At 40.1% G+C, this 21,677-nt stretch overlaps 2 long non-coding RNA genes across 6 annotated transcripts in view; both read left to right on the forward strand.

The window, feature by feature from the left end:
* LOC147834466 (uncharacterized) overlaps window positions 1-21,677 on the forward strand; it is a 171,341-nt gene that overhangs the window by 85,249 nt on the left and 64,415 nt on the right. The gene's annotated exons all lie outside the window — the stretch shown is intronic.
* LOC147841392 (uncharacterized) lies at window positions 1,978-4,887 on the forward strand. The gene is made up of 2 exons (XR_015504809.1): window positions 1,978-3,558; window positions 3,610-4,887. It is a non-coding gene; the product is annotated as an uncharacterized LOC147841392 (long non-coding RNA).

Below are 21,677 nucleotides of genomic sequence, written 5' to 3' on the forward strand. Positions count from 1 at the left end.
AAAATAGTTTTTTTGTTCACTCAACTTCAAACATTTTAGGTCAGTGCAACTAATGTTTTCAAAAGTTGAGTACATGTTGGCGCCAAAGGTGTAGTGGTTAGTGCATCGACACATGGCACTCCAGTGTTTACAGCAACCCGAGTTCGATTCCCAGGATCCTATGCCGATCCTTCCCCTCTCAGCTTTCTTCATGCTTTCCTGTCTCTTTACTGTCCTATCCATTAAAGCTAAAAAAATAAAAATAAAATAAAATAAAGCAATGTTAAGTACATTAGAAAAAAACAAAAGGAAATAAGTCTTATGTTTTTTGTATACACAATGGGCTCTATTTTGACAGTCCATGTGCAAAACGGAAAGCGCAGGGCGCAAACGCTTTCAGGGGGTGTCAGAATCCATATTTGCTAATTTAAGGATGGTAAAATCCGCTTTGCGCCGTGGCGCAATATCTTAAAACACATGCTGTGCCCCATATGGTCTAAAACCTGCTGGTTGGAAATCTAAGCTTGTTTTTAATAAAACAAATATAAATATGGATATAATAAATAATACTGCTAATAATAATAACATTATACAAAAGCAAATTGTTATGAATGAACTGAAAAAGCCTCCCGAGATAAGGAGGCATAAAAGCAGTGGTTTTTCATATTTATGTAGGCTAGAAAATAATATGTTTTGTAATATTTTAATCCTTAATATTTATATCCTTTATATATTCTTATTATATCCAATATATAGGCATATACCTAATATTTAAATTTTTTCATATGTAAAAATATTTGCGTATTGCTCTACATCTTGTGTGTAGGCTATTAAGCAGTGTGTAAGCGAGGCGCAACTCTGCGCTGGAGTTTAGACCGGGTTTGTTTTGGTCTAATGAAAAATCTATTATAGATTCTCAAAATAACAATGCGCTAGCGGTGCGCCTCAGAACGCCTTCCTTTTTAGACCAGAATGTCTAATGGCGCACATATGAGCGCAAATGCATTTGCTATTTAAAGAGCGTGGCGCAACACCACAAAACGACTCTTGCGCCAAGCTGAAACTAGCAAACAAATATTGCGCCGTGCCATGCGCCACATTGCGCCGGGTGTTTAATAGGGCCCAATAAGTGCATTGTACCAAATTGTTCATCTAAATGCAAGTACGAGTAATTAAGGCCACCTAATATAAATCTTTAAAGTACTACAGTAGTATGCACATATGCACAAGTTATTTACAAGTTATAACCAACAGGGAAACAAAACTTATTTTTAAATGAATTACATCAAGTTGTAACTTCTCTTTGTCTCCATCCTTATTTCTAAAAGTGCTTTGGACAGCGTGTTTAAGCCTATTTGACTTTTTCTGTAATGACTGGAAAGCGGAGGAGAAAGGGGTATTGACAGGCTTTTGTTGAGTGCTGGCTCCAGGCATATTAGATTAAGACAGACAGACTGTGATAGAGCAGTCAGTAAAATATGATTAACCAGTGATCAGTTCTGGCTCATGAAGCTGTGCTAAAGATAAAGAGGCCCATTGAGGAGATGTCTTCAGATCTAAGAGATTAGCTAAATGCTAATGTTAAACATAATTCAATAAAGCAAGAGCAAGAGTTTTCCCTCATACTTTGCACCATTTCAGTTTTGATCCAAATACCAATACAGGTGCCAGCAGTGGTTTTCAGGGGCAGATTTACAGGCAGATAATATTCTCGAAGGTTGAAATTCTGTTTTTATTAATAATATATTGATAATTCTTGATTGATATATTCTAAAATACTTGAGTTGTTCGTAATTATGTACTAAAATATTGTTTTTGATGGTTTGTAATTTACTAAAGTGTTTATTCTTTTATTACATGTTTGCTCTTTTTTTGTTTTAACCTGAAAAGTACTTTTATTTTACTTTCCTCTATGCAATATATATAAATATATAGCAAACCAAAGCTCAAATGCATGAGCTTGACATGCTGCAGGAATAAATGATGTAGAAGAGAAGCTCCCATTTTCCTGACCCAAAAGCTATAACAATAAAATGTGTTCTTATCTCTTGCTGCCAAAGGACCGGTGGTACTGTAACAAATGATCTGTAAATATTTCTTACTAACATTTTAAAATACTGAATTAATTAAGGTTTAATTGCAACTCACAATAAACAGGCTAGAATTCTCTGAGAGAACTGTATATGCTTTTAATTGACATTGATATGAAGAAATAATAAATAAATAATTTTCTTTCTGTTAGTTTAAAAAAGCAGTTTTTTAAACTGCTGGTACTCACCAAGCCATCCGCCAAATAACTAGCCCCAATAAAAGCACGTTTAGCACATGTTTGGTTTCATCTGGACCAAATAGGTGCCAATGAACACACCAAACAGACGAAATGTGTTGACGAAAGCCAAATGAAATGATAGAGCATGTTCTGTGCTCAACATAGGCTCATTCTGAAAACCTAGTCCTATATATGTTTCTGGAGACCGCAAATTATGTAGTCAGTGGTACGTATGGCTGCATCTAATTTTTCAAACGAACGCTACGGGTCGGTATGAGGCCATTCCTTTTCCCGCTTACCAGCTGACCGCTTACCTCCGTGTTGATGACTTTCCCGCTGCAACCAGTTTGTCTAGATACGTTGGCGGCCTTAAGACATAGAGAGGAGTTGACCATGATAAATGGGTTCGAGTCCGGCGAAGAACAGTTCAAGAAAGCAGGTAAGACAAAAACAGAATTTAAAAAATTAAATAAACAAGTACAGTAAATGACAGGATGAGAATGCGGTAAAATCTGAAAACGGGGTGAAAATCAGAAGAGGGCTTTTCTTTTTCTGGATTGTTTTTAATAATTGTTGATTTGGGTTTAGGGAAGTGGGTGGGCGGGTCAATCAATAAAATTGGTTGGGTTTAGGGAGGGAGGAGGGTGGGTCAGTTGATTGGTCAATCGGTCAGTCAGTCAGTCTGTCAGTCTGTCAAGCAGTCAGTAAACAGCAACCTCTGGTGGGTTTATGCAAGAACAGTAGGCACGAAAGGCACTCGCGAGAGAAATTTGGGATATGAAAAAGCTTACACAGCGCACTCTCATGGATTCTCGAAAACAAAAACTGCAAAAATACGTATAGGACATATTCTGTGGCCTCCAGAAATGTACGTTTTCAGAATGAGCCTGGGTTGTCTGTGCCTGTGTGGGATTGATTTTTCTTTCTGCACTGTTTTCTCAACCACAACAAGAAACCAGGTCTTACAATGTGTATGAGCAAAGCGTAAACAGCAGCATTCAGAGCCATTATCACAGTAATTGTCAGTCACCATGGAGGGATTTGCTCCTGCAAATATGTCTAAGAATCCACTAATCTACATAATTTGCAAATATTTGAGAAATGTATTGAAATTACAGTCGGTCTCTGTGTTCCTTTATGACATGAATTGTTTACTTGCTAAGTCCCTTCCCTACATTACTTCTGTGCTCTGATTCATTACTGAACAACCAGTTAGAGTGCTCTCTTCAGCCTCTCTTCAAGCCCAACGGCTGACTGTCAGCTTGGTGTGTTCTGGCCCTTACATGCATTGGCAGGTTATTGATTTGAATGTAAAATGGTATGATGTCTATTTTATATATCTTATTAGATCATTTGAGAAGTCCTATATTGATTTTTGCTATATCAACATACTGTGTGCATGAAACATGCACAGTGCTTTCGTGGCGGTGTTAAGGAATGCTTATTATTAAAAGCATAATCTTTGGGCTATGTGGATAATTACTAAAATAATCTATTCAATACTACTAAAAGTAAAGTAAAAAGTTAAAGTAAAAGTTTAATTCTTCTACTGCAGGCTATGCCGTAGTTTGGTCTAAGTTTATCTGATATAATCTTCTTGTTTAACACTAATAATCTGCACTATGCAAGAAAAACATGAAGTATTTATTAACACAAATCATTTATATTTAAAACTGAAGTACAATTTTACTCAGTGTTTGTATTTAATTATAAATGGAATACTTTTACACTTTTTATATTCTAAGACATAGCATGCAAACTAACATAGTGGATTTGCTTCTACAGTTTACGCATCCTTTGAAGATCACTCTGTTCAACACACACATATATCAGCATGTGTTTTGGAAATCAAAAGTAAACTGGTTCAGTCTAAGATAAAAACTAGTCCAAACAATGACTCAAACAAAATCAATAAATGTAACTCAGATTTTGTTTTCTTCAGAGCATTTATAAGCGTAGTAATCAGTCACTAAGCAGAATATATAGTTAATCTGATTGAATGTTTTTTTTAATAAATGAATGAATTTTTAGACATTCGATGTAAGAAAGATACAACTAACAGCATCTAGATGTCCTGATTTCATTCAGTGCTATTGAATTGGTGAAGAGAATGATGGCAAGTAGCACACAATTATCCTTGCTTTCAACGCACAAACACATCCAGCAAGCCAGACTGACTCCTATCCAGAAAAAAATCCTGGCTCCTTTTCAACAATCAGGGTCTATAAATTAATTCTTATTGTTGGGGAGTAGCTCTCTTTTCCTCCCTCTTTCTCTCTGATGTGCTTCATACACTTTCTCAGCTGTTGTCCACATGAAGCACCAAGAGATTTTTCCAGCAACACACTGTAGTTTGCAGTAATCCTTTTTCATAAATGACCAAAATAATGAGATTTTGCTTTCTTAAATTTACACACTAAAAATGCTGGGTTTTGTCGGGTCAGATATATTCTGAAAAATCGATTTGAGTTACACACATCTCAACACAAATCGATTAAGTTAACGTAAATTTTTTTTAAGTGGACTGAACATAAAACGATGCAGTTGTCCTAAAAAAAAACATGAATTGTGTTGTTTTAGCCCATTGAAAATAAGTAGTTTGAGCAAGCAGCAAAAAAAAAAAAAAAAAAAAAAAAATATATATGTGTATATATATATATATATATATTTTTTTTTTTTTTTTTTTTTTTTAGAGCGTATTGACAAACCAAAACCTTGGTTTAAAATGTGTTGTTTAATTTTAATGGAAACATTAACCCAGTGCTGGGTTTGTGCATATTTGACCCACAGTTGGATTATTACAACCCAGCATTTTTAGAATATATAGTCAGTCTTAAACCTTCTGTTTGGGTTTTTTGTAATTACAGTACACTTTTGAATTGGATAATGGGATTTCCAAACATCAAAAGTTGTCAGATCTTTAAGATTGGAAGTCAATCAAAATGAGTCTTAATGATATTTGTATTAGTTTGAAATTGTATATTGTCTAGGTTGGTCATGTAAATTATGGTACAAAAATGTAACAATTTGTATAATTTTGAATATATTTTTGGACATGTTTTCTTTACACTAAATACTGCCAAATGGCTAAATATAAATAATAAAAGTTGATAAAAGTCACTTTGTTAAAATCAGTTTTCCACATTAAAACTTGCCAGAGCAATTCAAAAGAATTAATAAATGGGAAACCAAACATGAATCATGGGATACAGAAAAAAGTTACTCATAGGTCCATAAAGGGCAAAAATAACAATTAAAAAAACATAAAAGTGTCACATTTTACTGTTTTTTACACTTTGCACATGTATTTCTTTAACAGCATCGGCCTAAATAATAACAGCATGCATATATATATATATATATATATATATATATATATATATATATATATATATATATATATATATATATATATATATATATATATATATAAACATATATATATATATATATATATATATAAACATCACAATGTCCATGATCAGAAACAAATAAATCTTGTAGCATTATTGTCTTTGAACAGTGTCACAAAAAAACAAAATAATACTTACAAACTAACTTACTTACTAAACAAACTCTTATATCCAAACCAATACATTCACATAATTATAATTCATTTAGGTAAGAAAAAGTAAACATTAACATTACATTTACTTAATTTACTTAAAAAGTAGAACAAATTTGAAGCCTTCCACACTAAATGGAGCCTGTCAAAAAAATAATGTGAGATTTTTTGCTCACAGGATGTCACTGGAATGAAATATACCGTTTTAAAGAGGAACTGAGGTAAGGTCCTAAAAGTGAAAAAAAAATTTGTTCAAAAAGAGAAATGAAAGTGAGTATGAAATGTAAAAAAATGAAAGAAAATGCTGTGTTTTTCACAAATTCATGCTGCTTTTAACAGTGCACACTAACAGTTTTATTTTTTATTTAATTTGACCTTTCAGTGAATATGTTAAGGTAATGAATACATTAAATGAACATCTAAGTCATCTTCTTGAGTTATAGATCTATAAATTGAACATGGGACACATTTTAAAGACAGTTGACAGCTGTGTAAAGGGTGGCCCCACTAAATGCCCCTTTTACAAAAAGATAGACAAAGAATGTGTGTGTGCTCGCATGTGTAAAAACGGAGAGAAAAAAGAGCACTTAGCTTTAAGTGCTTTTCCGTACTAATGGATGGATATTTTGTGTGATTTGAGGAAAAGCTTCCATTTCGACTAATGAACTCAGGTCATGTAAATATTTAGACTCCAATCCAAACGATATCCAGACATGTATAACTCCCCCCAAAAGCCCTGACTATCACACATGCACACACCCCACCAGGAGCAAACATAGACAAACATACGCACTACATCTTTCATACTTATAATACAATATACAAAAGCTAACTGTTTGAAATAATTACTTCATTAATATTTTTTTTTCAGTTAGAAGACGTCAACCTAATGCGTTACTATGTAGCATAACAAATTAGTAGCTGATATACAGTACATTCAATTCAAACCAATTTTTCATAATATTTTCTTATCTATTAAATTTTGAAAATATGAAATTTTATGATTGTCAACCTGATGAGGAATTACTACATATCTTTATAAGATTTGTATTTTTTTAAATTACAAAATACTGGATTTAAATGCTTTTTAAAGTGTAATTAGATTTTTTTACTGTCTAATTTAAAATAAATGTTGGTTTGAAGATTTACTCGTTAAGAAATGGAGGGATATTATTAAATATATGTTTTTCATTGAATTGAGTTTAAATTAGTTAATACTATTTTTTAAAATAGTGATTTAAATTAATTTGTAGTGAGATTTGCATTTTTTGTCAACCAAATATTTGAGACTTCATTAAATTAAAATTTTTTTCTTTACTTATAAATACATTTTATCACTAAATATGTTTTTGGTGAATATGCTTAAATAGATGTTAGCCAGTCTAATAAATATTATTCAGTTTTATAATATATATTTTATAACATATTTATTACATACATTTGATAATTTTTTATAGTTTTATGCACTCAGTGGGTGCTACCTTATTTGTGATCTAATGTTAATGTATATTTTTAATAAAAGAAGCCATTTCTTTGAACAAAAATGGAGGATATTACTAAATATGGTTTACAATCACAATAAATAATGTATTAATGAGGATTATAACAATTTGTAAGAAAATAAGGAAATAACACAGAATAAGCACTGTAAAGTTTGGGTCTAAATGTTTATTTGTTCTTTTAGTAAATAAATAAAAAGTTGTAGGATATAACTAAGGATGTTTTTATTTATTAAAATTTCTTAATAATTGAATTAAAAAGTATTTTAATGGTTCTCATCTAAACCAACTTAGAGTATTTGTAGAGTAAAGGTTAGGGTTAGTAGATGACACACCACTTACTTTTAGAATATCTGCTGGGGGACTTTTAAAATAAAGTGTTAGCAGATATTAAGCAGACCATCCTCTAATGTTTTAATGCCTGAATGTTGTAGAATGTCTAAAGGGAGTCATTTAAATGAACTGTGATGTCATTTGAATATAATTTAGCTGAATTTAATTTATGTTCTAAAACAAAAACGACACCCTATACAGTATGTACTGTAGAAAAAGCAGCTAATATGGTTTGTTAATATGCACAATGTTTTGTAGGGATAGTAAATTACATACCAGTTACTTTTAGAACATCTGCTGACGGACCATTAAAATAAAGTGTTAGTAGATATTAAGCAGACCATCTACTAATGTTTTAATGCCTGCTAGTTGATATGTAGTTCCAAATTAACTCACATTGTCAACAGAATGTCTAAAAGGAAGTTATCAAACCGAACTGTGTTGTCATTTGAATGTAGTTTAGCTGAATTTATTTTATGTTCTAGAACAGAAACAACACAATATGTAAATGTTGAAAAAGCAGCTAATATGTTTTGGTAATAATACTAATGAACACTATTTTGTAGGGTTAGTATGACATACCACTCACGTTTAGACATCTGCTGAAGGACCATTCAAATAAAGTGTTAGCAGATATTAGGCAGACCATCTACTAATGTTTTAATGCCTACTAGTTGACATGTAGTTCCAAATTAACTCACATAGTCAACAGAATGTCTAAAGGGAGTCATCAAAATGAACTGTGTTGTCATTTGAATACAATTTAGCCGTATTTAATTTATGTTCTAGAACAGAAACAACACTCTGTACAGTTTGTACTGTGGAAAAAGCAGCCAATATTATTTGTTAATAATGCTAATGAACACTATTTTGTCACCATTTTCATAAACATCGCTATTTGCATTTTCATTCATTAGACTTGAAAGGAAATTGTATAAAGGCTTTTCTGGGCATTGACGTGTATGTGTGAGCATGTGTGTGTGTGTGTGTGTGTTATCGGGAGATCGGGTAGCTGAGAGTGTTTTAGTCAGTGTGTAACAGAAGGTCTCTGTTGGTCTGAGGTTCCTGTCGCCTCAGTCTTGTGTCTCCAAACGCTCTGGGGGAAACAAGAATCTCCTGCAACTGCTGCTTCTAATCTAGTCAGTAACCGCACAATATACACACACATACTCATGCAGTACATGTCAGGGCTGGTCTGGACGCGCAGTAGCCAGAGAGCTTCCTCATGCTTCATCTGATTCATCAGCCCTCGCTTCAAAGCCACAGAGACTGGATCCACCAAACACATTTGCTTCAGATGATCTGCACGCATTGTCGTGTTGTGTCCACTTTTGTGTAGAGGAAACCATACATTGTATAGTTAATATTTTGTCGTTTGTTTACTTTTATTTGTTGATTTAATTACCACAAATTGTGGTGTTAATGATTATTGATTGATTGATTTATTTATTACCTCAGACAAATGACAGTTTAGAATATAAATATAAACTTTACTATGATAAGTAATTCCTAACATGCTTACCTCATGGCTAGTATAAATAGGCTTGTTGACAACATGCCTGATCTCACGAGAAAACGTAAGTATTTTACGTTTTGGCAGTTTAGTGGCTAATTCGTACGAATTCGTACGAGTTCAGTCGTAAGAAAATGTACGATTTTAAAAAGGAGGCGTGGCACCTAACCCCACCCCTAAACCCAACCGTCATTGGGGGATACGCAAATCGTACTAAAATGTACGAATTAGATCATACAAATTTGTACGAATTAGCCACTAAATTAAAAAGTTACGAATTGCCGTGAGATTGTGTTGGTTTTTAACCATTAATTTGCATGTTTCTAGAATGTTCTTACACTATGCTAGCATGGATACATGTTGCTTGCATGTTTTAACACTAATACCCTTTTAACATTATACCTAGAATTGAATTGCTAGCTTTTTTTAAAACTTTACTAGCATGGAGATATAGCTTACACATCTTTACATGCAAATTTAAGATGGTGTTTTATGTTTTTAGCATGTTTAATACATGGCTGGCCATTGTAAATATCACAGAATGGAGTTGTTTATTTATTTATTGCATCAGACAAATCACAGTTTAGAATACAAAGACAAACTTTACTATCATATTTTTGTCATTTTAGCACACTGTTAGCATCAATTAGCTGGTCTGCAACATTTAGCTCTAGCATTAATTATTATAGCATGTCTAACTCATGGCTGATATGAATAAGCTTTTGACAGAATGTTTTACCTTGAATTTCTATGTTTCAAGCATGTTCTCAGACTGTGCTAGCATGGATGAACATGTTGCTAGCCTGTTTTAATTCTATCATAACATTTTGACACTATACTACTTTCAATTAAAAAGTTGCTAGCTTGTTTTAAAACCTTACTAACATAAAGATATGATTTTAAAATATTTTAATGCATATTTAAGATGGTGTTTTATGTTTGTAGCATGTTTGGTACAGGGCTAGCCATTGTAAATATCACATGATGGAGTATAAGTTGTGCCACATACTCAAAAGCTCTTTTTATTTATTTATTCATTCATTCATTCATTTTCTTGTCGGCTTTGTCCCTTTATTAGTCCAGGGTCGCCACAGCGGAATGAACCGCCAACTTATCCAGCAAGTTTTTACGCTGCGGATGCCCTTCCAGCCGCAACCCATCTCTGGGAAACATCCACACACACATTCACACCTACACTCATACACTACGGACAATTTAGCCTACCCAATTCACCTGTACCGAATGTCTTTGGACTGTGAAGGAAACCGGAGCACCCGGAGGAAACCCCCGCGAATGCAGGGAGAACATGCAAACTCCACACAGAAACGCCAACTGAGACTAGGTTCGAACCAGCGACGTTTTTGCTGTGAGGCGACAGCACTACCTACTGCGCCACTGCCTCGCCCCTTTTATTTATTTATTGCATCAGACAAATGACAGTTTAGAATATAAAAACAAACTACTATCAGATGTTTTGCATTTTAGCACATTGTTAACATTAATTCATTTCTCTGCAACATTTATCTCTAGCAGTAACTAATTATTATTGCATGCTTAATTCATGGCTAGTAAGACAAAGCTTGTTGACAACATGTTTTACCACGCATTTCCATGTTTTAAGCATGTTCTCAGACTATGCTAGCATGGATGAACATTGCTAGCTTGTTTTAAAAATTTGCTTGCATGAAGTTAAAACTTACAAATATTTTAATACATATTTAAGGTGTTTATATTATTATTATTATATTGGTGTTTTATGTTTTTAGCATGTTCAGTACAGGGCTAGCCATTGTAAATATCACATAATGGAGTATAAGTTGTGCCACATACTCAAAAGCTCTTTTAAAATATGTATTTATTTCTTTATTTTTAATTTTTTTTTATTTATCTTTAAAAAACAAACGAACAAAAAAATTACCAGGAAGTGCTGAGAAGATTTTGTCTTGATATAAATGCAGGTGGTTGTATAACAGAATTGGCTGTTGAGTATTTGATGGCGTGCAGTGTGTGTGCGTTCATGTTTCTATGTGAAGCGAAAAGATAAGAACAAATGGAGCCGTAGATTAGATACACGTGGCAAATAGTAAAATGGGCAGAGAACACTCAGACATGCTGGAGGTTCTGCTATCATGATGGATAAAAACGTGAGCAGCTCTGGAATGTGTGCATTCCAAGCACACTTTATCAGTATGTATAGTCTGAGAGAGAGGGAGAGCATCTTTTCTATTGCAACTTTGGGTATTTTTGGAAAGCAATGCCCACATTGCAATAATGTCCACATTCACCGATACACAGATCTTTCTGGTGAAAGCAGTGTTCTGAAATGTAATGCAGTGTTCTGGGTGTACTCGCCCCTCATCAACTACTGAATTTCGTTGCATTGTACTTGTACACGTGTGATGACAATAAAGTTGAATCTAATCTAATCTAAACACTGATGGATGTGGAACAAGTATAGCTCCATCTTCTACAGCCTGTACTTCTATTATTCTTTATCTATATTTTATTGTTGGAAAATGGTTATTTACCACTTAGCCACCATGCCACCTTGCATACATTAACCTATGTATGATTCAGTCATGATGGTGGCAGAGAAAATAGTGGTGTGACAGACAAGCATATAAATATGATTGTGAATGTATTCACTGATGCTTCAGAGTACCTGGAAGGGCCTGTGCTATTAGTTTCAGTCCTTGTTATCTGGAAAATGTTGGAATATCATGACTGACATGACCAATCAGATTCAAGCATTCCAGAGTGCCATGTAATCAGGAACTTTAAAAATCACTTTATTTTAATAGTCCTTTTTAGATATGTTGTTCATTATAGCAAATATAACTTATATTACAATATTGTGCAAAAGGTATTTTAAGGCTAATAAAAACAAGTAGTGAAACATGATTTTACATCCATTCTCAGGTAAACATTGTTTTCCTTATTTAGTCCTTGTACGATAGAGCTTAATTAAAGTGTCCAGTGCATATAGAGAAAAGAGTGTGTAAAAAGCCCACTCACCTCTGAGGAATCACATTTCAGAAATGCACAATGGTTTTTTTTAGAGATATGGTGTAACTGTAAGAAAGTGTGTTGCAAATGCGCAAACTGGTGCAAGTGTCAGAAAGATGAAAAAGTGTTTTCTACTAGTGGTTTAAAAAACCCACTCACCTGTGTGAGGCACACTCAGAACTGCATAATGGTTTGAGGTTTTTGTGTGGTGTGGTGAAGAGGAGAACAGAGGGGGTCTTGGTTTTGGGAGCTGGGATCACAGGTGGGTAAGATGATTGGAGTTGAGGGCTCTAACAGCCTGTGGGAAGAATCTGTTTAATAGTCTAGTCGGGCAGACTCTGATACCTGGGAACAGTCTTCCTGATTTAAGAGCTGGAACTGAACTGAAATGCCAACTAGCAGTCATTAGAGTGTTAGTAGCCTGTAATTAAAATTGTCAAACTGTTTAATTTGATGGTTCTACAACATGTATTCGACTTAATATTATAACTTTGGTTGTACACATCAACTTATTTTACTAACTGTAACCTTAACTATAACTTTACAGTCTTCTGATTATTTACTAATTCTCAACTGAGAGTTAAGGTTCTGATCACATTAAAGACAACTATCAAAACATAGACATTCTACATTCACATTCAATTGGCTGTTTGAATATATTTAGCCATATTAACGTTTACACTATATGAATGAATTTGTAGTCACTGGTCTCTGGTAGTAATCAAAAGTAGACCCATTCAAACTGTTTAAGACCCTATATACACTTGCACTTAGTGTGACTGGATTGAAGAAAAATTGTAATGGGGTATATGCACAGAAACCTTTAATTTTCAGTCAGCCAGCCCAAGTGATTCTGGTGAACTGTCTTTCCATTACAAAATCGCCATGCTTCTCATTTTGCACAAATCAAATTTCTTGACAAATCAGTGTTCTTCGCTGCCTGATAGATATACAATATAAAGTGGGTCTCGGACTAGACAAGAAGCACAGCATTAAATTGAATTTTCCCCATGTCTTTAGGATATAACAATTTATTTTACCCAAGTATTTTCATAGGAGACATGATCTATCATCTCGTTTTATGACCAAATAAATCAATGCTTTGATTTATTTAACTGATTGTATTTTAATTACAACATTGATTTTGTAAAAGGCCACATAAACCTTTTACCAGAAGTTTACTGTTGGCTGAAATACACTAGCCGTGCATATACGCCATTGCAAGTCATGAAATGTACAGTGCATCCGGAAAGTATTCATGGCACTCTACTTTTTCAAAAAATTTTGTTTTACAGCCTTATTCCAAAATGGATTAAATTATTGTATTTCCTCAATATTCTACACACAATACCCCATAATGACAATGTGAAAAAAATATTTTTTTGAAATTGTTGCAAATTTATTAAAAATAAAAAAATCCTGAAAAATGAAATGTACAAAAGTATTCACAGCCTTTGCCGTGAAGCTTTACATTGAGCCCAGATACATTCTGTTTCCACTGATCATTCTTGAAATGTTTTAGCAGCTTAACTGGAGTTCACCTGTGGTCAATTTAGTTGATTGGACATGATTTGAAAAGGCATACACCTGTCTATATAAGGTCCCAAGGTTAGTGCATGTCAAAGCACAAACCAAGCATGAAGACAAAAGAAATTAACTGTAGACCTCTAGGACAGAAATAATTGAATACTTGTATTACAGAATACTTGTACAGTACATCTGATTTTTCAAAATTTTTTTTAATGAATTTGCAAATATTCTGGAATAAGGCTGTAACAAAAAAAAAATGTGGAAAAAGTGAAGTGCTATGAATACTTTCCGGATGCACTGTAGTTGCAAAATTACTTGCAATATTTACCTGAATGTATTAAAGCATTATTTGTGTGTTTTTAAAAATATTTTTAAAATTACAAAACCAGTGGATGCCAGAATTTTACCCCTAAAAATATGGTAGAAATTGTTACAAGAATGTATTAATTTATGGTATGTTACCAATGTTTTAAAGTACTCACATCTATACTTTTCCTGGAATGCCAATTTATTATAGGCAAGGCAAGGCAAGGCAAGGCAAGTTTATTTATATAGCACATTTCATACACAATGGCAATTCAAAGTGCTTTACATAAACAAGAATAAAAGAAACAAGTAAAATAAAAATAAAAACAAATAATAAAAAAGCGTAAAAACAAAACAAAACAAAAAATAAAAACAGGTATAAGGAAACTTGCTGTTAATCAGGTACCAGATTTTTACTGTAGCATTTTACTGGTTTTACAGTTAAAATCACAGCATTTATTTTACAATATTGGTAAAAAAAAATCTATAAAAAAGGAAAGTACATTATTTTACTCACCATTCAGGCACTTTTTTATGTTTAATATCATGCTAATGTCAAACTTGGTTGCTTCTGTATTCGAGTAATCTGCCTCACATATTGCAAAGAACTCATTCTTAACCTTTTATGCTTTTAATCTGCACTGGTAAATTTGTGGTAGAGGTAAACATTCTCATGTTAGCCCAATTTAACAAAACAGGAGGGATGATTGTTACTGTGTTTAGTGCAGGAACACTTTTACAAGTGTAATGGAATTTAAATGTAGAAGTAATGACATAAAACAGATCAGCAGACAGTCTGGGCGTCATCCTGTCAGTTTTGCGTGCAGTGCATATGTGTGTGTGTGTGTGTGTGTGCGTGCGTGCGTGTGTGTGTGTGTGTGCGTGTGTGTGTGCGTGTCTGTGTGTGTGTGTGTGTGTGTGTGTGTGTGTTTGTGTGTGTGTGTTTGTATTGAATCTGTGGGCTCACTATTTGATGAGTCATGCACTTTCATACCAGAAAGTTACTTCCATTAAATGTCATTTCCTTTCCCAAAGCACTCTTTACGACATTGTTACAAATATGTAAATTATCTCATAAAAACCAAAAGAGTTTCGAAGGGAATTGAAGCATCACTTACTCCATATAAATTTTACAACAAGCGACAACATTTGATGGAAAGCAGCAAAGGAAAGCTGATGTTTGTTGTCAATATCTGTACTGTGTATAAGTGGATGTTTGTGATTTGTTGTTCCTCAAGACCGTGAGTCAGAGGATTATGACTGCATTTATTGTCTGATGGTCTCACTGTCTGCTCTCTCAGGCCATTTCGACCATTTTGTTCCACCCACGTGCAGTCGGGACAAGCACAAAACAGTCATACACACCTTTAATTTTCCTCTCTCACATGCATACTAGAAGTTACACTGCCTGATTTGTTTTATATAGAGAGTGTGAATACTTTTCTTAAGATATTTAGCACATAAATCTATACATTATAATCGTGCATACACTTCTGTTCACAAGTTTTTGGTTGCTAATGTAAGATTTTAAAGTTACTAAAGTGCATTTATTTGATCAAAAATAGAGTAAAAAGCTCTACTAAACTAGTCTACATGACAGAATTTCTCCACACTGTTTGGTATACTGTATGTATACACAGTGCTCAGCATGAATAAACACCACATTTATTAAATTAATATTCTTACCTATTTCTTAGTGAATATAGCCAATGTATTTCAGAGCATTTAAACAAGTCAGTTCCCCTTCGGGGGGAACTTCAGCACTATAAGTGGATTTGATTGTAAAATCCACGCATTGGGAGGTTCGGTTCAGAAGCTACTCGTCTGAAAGAGTATTGAACGGGCCAATTAAGAATGAATTGGCAGCGCAAGCCTGCGCAGGTGAGCGGCATAAGCAATCAACTGAGTATATAAGCTCACCTGGCGCCAGCAGACGCTATCCTTTTCGCTTCAGAGACTTTCTGATCGAGTCGATGAGGGTTCCTCCTGCTGTGACCAGCGATTCTGAGCGAACGAGAGCATTCTCCCGGTCCAGAGTGTGTACACGCAGTGGCAGACGGTCGAGCTGGGTTTCTCCCTTGCCTGGCGTTCTTTGGGTCCGGTCCTCCAGAGCGGTGCGTATAAAGTTGCAAACTTCACAGAAAGAGCAACACAGTCGTGCAGCACGTCCTTATCAGGACGGCGCTCCGACTGTGCGTTTCTGGATGCGGTGGTTTCCTGTCCTCGGATGATGGGCGCGGGCACTGCGTTACATGTCTGGGGGTCCAGCATGTTAATGCGCTGCTCGCGGGCAGTTCATGTCGTCATTGCGATGCCATGACTGTTGCGCAACATCGCGGTTAGCCTTTGCAAAAGGGCGAACCACCCCAGTTGTCCCCTTCTCTGCAGCGGGCACTCGGGCAGATCTGAGGGTTTCAGCGAGAGATAATCCGTCGCCCACGGGCCCGCGGACCTCCCGCTCCTCTAAGCGCTCCATCCAAGCTTCGGGCGGGGGAAGCGATCCGTCTAACAGATGGTAGCCCTTACGCCCGATGACACCGGAGACCAGATGTCCAATGCGGCATCGGAGGGTGGGCTTTCATTGTCCGATGATGATCGCCCCCTTCGGGCTGGTGAGCGCTGTCACTACGGATCCTGAAACGGACATGTTAGCCGTGCTTTCCCGGGCTGCTTCGGCCGTGGGTTGGAGATGGTTTATCCCCCAGCTCCGCGGCTGGACCGACTAGAGGGGCGTTCCCTTCTTCCCGGAGGTGCACAGTAGGCTCACGCGGTCTTGTAAAGCACTTTTTTCTGCCCGTGCTGCGTGTTCCTCCACCCTAACCACTCTTGACGGTGAAACAGCCAGGGGGTATGTGGCGATTCCTCAGGTTGAGTGCGCGATGGCGGTAAATCCGCGCGGCGCCTCTTCTTGGCGGGGTCCGCCTCGTCTCCCATCCAAAGCCTGTAAGTTATCTACCTCCCTCGGAGCTAGAGCTTACATAGCTGCGGGCCAGGCTGCTTCCGCCTTGCATGCGATAGCCACCTACCAGCGCTACCAAGCGCAGGCGCTGGCCGAGCTGCACGAGGGTGGGTCCAACCCAGGCTTACGAGCTTCGCACCGCCGCCGACTTAGCTCTTCGGACTACTGAGTCCGCTGCGTGTGCGTTGGGGAGGTCGATGTCCACATTAGTGGCCCAGGAGCGCCACCCCTGGCTGATATGCGCAAAGTCGACAAAGTCCGCTTTCTTGACTTCCCCATATCCAAAGCCAGGTTCGGCGACACTGTCTGTGAATTCACCCAGGAATTCAAGGCGGTGAGAGAGCAGTTGGTGGGTGATGTCTTATCGGCGGTCCGTAGCCCGCTCCGCCCGCCGTGCCATTCATACCTGCTCCTCGCCGAAGGCGCCCGCCTACGAGAGCTGCTCCGCCCCCGCACACGCCTCCGGCGAAGCGAGCGCGTCGGGCACCTCGGAAGCAGGCAGCCCCCCTGCCCAGAACGCCGCTAAGTCCGGCAACGGACCGCGAAGCGCCCCTGGGACAGGCCATCTGGAGAAGAGGGAACTTGCTCTTTCCCCGCTGAAGGGCGGGGCCCCATTTCCAACGGCACTTTTTACTGCCATGAAAACATTATGAAAGGGCACTTTTCACTTCCCCAGATGTGACAGCCCGAAATCTGCCAGTCTGGGACGCTATGCTTTCTAGCTTGCAGATTCGGTGCGTTTCGCCAGTGGCTCATGAGCGCTGGGAGGACGGTCTCCTTTCTCCCACCCCTCGAGCCTCCCCTCCGGAGCTCGGGTTTGGAGTGAGAGCAAATATCTCACCTCCAGCTTTTCCGTGGGACCCGCGAGCTTCCCGGATCAGCACACCCACTCCGCGCTGCCCCACTGCTGGTACGTCAGCGATTGTAGCGATGAGTCCATTAGCGTGAGCTCTGCCTGCCTGGTTAGCGCGGGCCAGCTCTTCGCGGTGGCTCATACGCACAATCAGACTCGGCTATGCGATTCAGTTCGCGAAACGGCCCCCCAAGTCACGGGTGTGTATTCACCAGGGTCAGCCCCCTGTCCGCCCCTGTCTTGCGAGAGGAGATTGCTGTCCTCCTGGCGAAGGATGCAATCGAGCCGCTCCCTCCAGCCGAGATGGAGAGCGGGTTTTACAGCCCACACTTCATCGTGCCCAAAAAGAGCGGTGGGTCACGGCCAATCCTAGATCTGCGCGTTTTGAACCGCTGCCTGCACAAGCTGCCGTTCAGAATGCTCACGCAGAAGCGCATCCTCCGGTGCGTTTGTCCTCTGGGTTGGTCTGCAGCATTAGACCTGATGGACGCGTATTTCCATGTCTCCACTCTTCCTCGCCACCGACAGTTTCTGCGGTTTGCGTTTGAAGGTCGAGCTTGGCAATACAAAGCCCTCCCCTTCGGGCTCTCTCTGTCTCCGCGGGTCCTCACCAAGCCCGCGGAGGGTGCCTCAGCGCCCCTTCGGCTCGCGGGCATCTGCATACTCAATTTCTTTACGACTGTCTGAATTTTGCCCTCTCTTTTGATTATGCACAGAGTTGATTATGCACAGAGACAAAGTGCTCTGGCACTTCCACCTGTGGGGGTTTCAGGTCAACCGAGAAAAGAGCAAACTCGCCCCCGTGCAGAGGATCTCTTCTCTCGGGCTGGAGCTGGACTCGGTCACCATGGCAGCGCGCCTCTCCGGAGAGCGCGCTCAGCTGATGCTGTACTGTCTGAGAGAGCTCGACAGTAAAATAGTGGTCCCACTGAAACTATTTCAGAGGCTCCTGGGGCATATGGCATCCGCAGCCGCTTCATGCCGCTCGGATTATTCTATATGAGACCACTTCAGCACTGGCTTCACGATCGAGTCCCCAGACGCGCATGGCACGCGCGCGCACACCGAGTCTCTGTTACTGCGCTGTGTCGCCGCGCCCTCAGCCCTTGGAGCGACCCCTCGTTCCTACAGGCCTGGGTGTCTCTAGAACAGGCGTCCAGTCTTGTTGTCGTTTCAGCAGACGCTTCCAACACGGGCTGGGGGGCTGTGCGTTGCGGGCATGCGGCTGCGGACCTGTGGAAAGGTACCCAGTTGCATTGGCATATCGCCTGGAGCTGTTGGCAGTGTTCCTCGCTCTCCACCGTTTTTTTCCGGTGTTGGAGCGGCAACACGTGCTGGTCAGGACGGACAGTACGGCGGCGGTGGCGTATATCAGCCGTATAGGGGGTATGCGCTCTCGCCGCATGTCTCAGCTCGCCCGCCGTCTGCTCCTCTGGAGTCATCCGCGGCTGAAATCGCTGCACGCCATTCATATTCAGGCAAGCTCAACCGTGCAGCCGATGCGCTCTCACGGCAGCCTTGCGTCCTGGAGAATGGAGACTCCACCCCGAGTCTGTTCAGCTGATATGGGCGCGATTCGGGGAAGCCCAGATCGATCTGTTGCTTCCCCCGAGATCGCTCATTGCCAGTTGTTCTTTCCCTGACCGAGTGCTCTCGGCACGGATGCACTGGCTTACAGCTGGCCTCGGGGCACGCGCAATACGCGTTTCCCCCAGTGAGCCTGCTCGCGCAGTTACTGTGCAAGGTCAGGGAGGACGAGGAACAGGTTGCTGGTTGCGCCCCTCTGGCTCAACCGGACCTGGATGTCAGAGCTCTCCCTCGCGATAGCCCTCCCCTGGCAGTCCCTTCGAGAGAGCACCTACTCTCTCAGGGACAGGGCACCACCTGGCACCCTCGCCGATCTTTGGAGATTTTTAGACGCGAGGAAGACTTAGGTAACCTCCGATTGCGGTGGCTAATACCGTCACTCGGGCTAGAGCCCCCTCCCCGAGCGCGCCTATGCCCTGACGTGAAGTCTATTCACTGAATGGTGTGTCTCTCGCTGAGAAGACCCCCGTAATTTGCCAGATCAGCGTTGTGCTTTCTTTACGCCGAGAGAAGTTGGAGAGCAGGCTGTCGCCCTCCACACTCAAGGTTACGTGGCTGCCATCTCCGCTCTCATAACGCGGTGGCTGGCAGCACCGTGGGAACGCATAACCTCATCATCCGGTTCCTCAGGGGCGTTAAGCGAATTAATCCACCCCGCCCCCTCTCATGCCCTCTTAGGATCTCGCCCTCGCTACACAAGCCGCGTCAGATCCCTTCGATCCTCGACTCAGTATCTTTCTGTCCCTGAAGACAGCTCTGCTGGTCGCGTTGATATCGATTAGAGGGTCGGGGACCCGGAGGCATTTTCGGTCAGTGACTCGTGTCTGTAATTGGGCTGGCTTCTCTCACGTCCTGAGACCCCGCCCGCGATATGTGCCCAAGGTTCCTACCACTCCGTTTTAATACGAGGTAGTGAGCCTGCAAGCGCTGCCCTCGGAGGAGGCAGACCCAGCCCTTCTTTATTGTCCAGTTCGCGTTTTGCGTATTATCCGGACCGCACTCAGAGTTTAGATCATCTGAGCAGCTCTTCGTCTGTTATAGCGGTCGGCAGCAGGGAAGTGCCGTACCGAAATAAGTTCCCACTAGTATGTGGATGCCTTTCTTTCACTATCAGAGCCGAGATGAGCCGCGTCCCCCGAGAGCGCGTGCGCACTCCACTCGGAGCTTCGCATCCTCTCGAGCGCGCGCACGCGGCGCCCCTCTAACAGACATCTGTAGAGCTGCGGGCTGGGTGACACCCAACACATTTGCAAGGTTTTACAATCTGCGAGTGGAGCCGGTTTCCTCAAGGGTATTAGGTAACCCTTGGTGATTGAGGAAACAATTCGGTAGGGTGTTGAAACACGCTTGCTGCGCCATTTTCCCTAACACGGAGATACGTGCGCCTTTTTATCTGTCAGTAAAGTTCCCCATCAGGTGAGCCCTGCAGATTCCTCCGTGGCCCCCAGCACTGACTCAGCGGAAGAGTCACTTGCTGGCCCACTACGTTGTAGGTCTGCCCGCTGGTCAGCCCGCGTTTTGGGTAAAGGTGCCTGCTATGCGTGGTCCCCACTAGGCGATCCCATATGCTTATTCAGCCACGGTTAAGTCCCCCCCCCTGGGCGGACCCGTGTCTTCCCTCTCCGCTAACCACTCTTTTGCTATGCGTACTCCCCCTTTTTAGGGCTAGTCCATATGTAAATTCTGCCATCTATCCCCCCTTGGGTAACGGATGGCCTCCGCAGCGTCCTCCCTATCGGGATTGCACGCTTCCCAACGTACTGTCGTATTTTCCTAGAATTATCTAGATGCTCACGACTTCCCAAAAATATATATAAATCCGTAAAACTTCTGTTGAAGTAGGATAAATTAGGGCCAGGGACACGTTGGAGGACCGCGCCCCCCATGATGTGGGTGCGTCACGCTTGCTTGACTATCTCCTCATCGGGGGTGTTGGTAAGGTGCAGTCATTATGGCGCTTTCAATGGGCTCCCAATGCGTGGATTTTACAATCAAATCCACTTATAGTGCTGAAGTTCCCCCCGAAGGGGAACGTTCGAGGTTACTAAAGTAACCCTTCGTTCCCCGAGGAGGGGAACGGAAGCACTATACTCCGTCGCCATAATGACTGTCCCTTAGCTGTTGAAAGTCTCTTCAGCTTAAAAAGGATAGCGTCTGCTGGCGCCAGGTGAGCTTATATACTCAGTTGATTGCTTATGCCGCTCACCTGCGCAGGCTTGCGCTGCCAATTCATTCTTAATTGGCCCGTTCAATACTCTTTCAGACGAGTAGCTTCTGA

This window comes from Danio rerio, chromosome 12, assembly GCF_052040795.2.
Source record: "Danio rerio strain M-AB ecotype USA chromosome 12, GRCz13ab, whole genome shotgun sequence".
Taxonomy (NCBI): domain Eukaryota; kingdom Metazoa; phylum Chordata; class Actinopteri; order Cypriniformes; family Danionidae; genus Danio; species Danio rerio.